This window comes from Gossypium arboreum, chromosome 5 (genome assembly GCF_025698485.1).
Source record: "Gossypium arboreum isolate Shixiya-1 chromosome 5, ASM2569848v2, whole genome shotgun sequence".
Lineage (NCBI taxonomy): Eukaryota > Viridiplantae > Streptophyta > Magnoliopsida > Malvales > Malvaceae > Gossypium > Gossypium arboreum.
The window spans coordinates 63,160,344-63,161,468 of NC_069074.1; positions in this window are offsets into that span (position 1 = coordinate 63,160,344).

Sequence of the window (1,125 nt, forward strand, 5' to 3'; positions counted from 1 at the left end):
GGCTTTAACCTTTTGACATGTCAAACTGTGGGATACAAAAGTGACTACCTCCCGTTTCAGTACTGGCCACCAGTAGAGTTTTCAGAGATCTCGATACATCTTATTCCCACTATAGCATAGGGGCTACTGTGTGCTTTCTGCAGAATTAAGTGCCTTAATTCTTTGTCATTGGGTACACAAATCTGACCTTTGTAGCATAACAGATTATCGATATTCAAGCTAAAATCAAAATTCTCATCTAAGCCAACATGTTGCAATTGATGTATTTAAAAATCGTCGTTTTGTTGTTTAGCTCGAATTTGCTCTATCCAAACCGGTTTCACCTGGAGTTTAGCTAACAACCCTCCATCCTCAACTAGACTCAAACGAGCTAACATTACTATCAGATCCACCACTACTTTACGGCTAAGGGCATCAGCTACCATATTAGCCTTACCTGGATCATATTCTATAGTGCAATCATAATCTTTAAGTAACTTGACCCACTGGCGCTGACGAAGGTTCAACTTTTTCTAGTTTAACAAATATTTGAGACTCTTGTAATCGGTGTAAATAATACACCTTTCACCATACAAGTAGTGCCTCCAGATTTTCAAAGCAAAAACGACCGCAGTTGACTCAAGATCGTGAGTGGGGTAGTTACCCTCATATGCCTTCAGCTGCTGCGACGCGTAAGCGACCACCTTATCATCTTGCATAACTACATATCCTAACCTGACATGTAAAGCATTACTGTAAACCATAAACTCCCGTCCTGATTCAGGCTGAACCAAAACAGAAGCTTGTGTCAAAACAGACTTGATTTATCGAAACTAGACTATTGTGCTTTAGAACAGACGAATAGAGCATTCTTACGTAACAGCTTTGTTAAAGGTGACGCAATCAGAGAAAACACTTCGACGAACCTTCGATAGTACTCGGCTAAACCCAAAAAGCTATGAAGTTCTGACACGTTTTTTGGTTGTTTCTACTCAACAACAGCTTCAATTTTCTTGAGATTAACTCGGATCCCTTCTGCCGTCACCACATGACCTAAAAAGGCAACCTCCTACAACCAAAACTCACACTTGTTGAACTTAGCACACAATTGTTTTTCTCACAGTATCTAAAGTACAATGCAGAGAT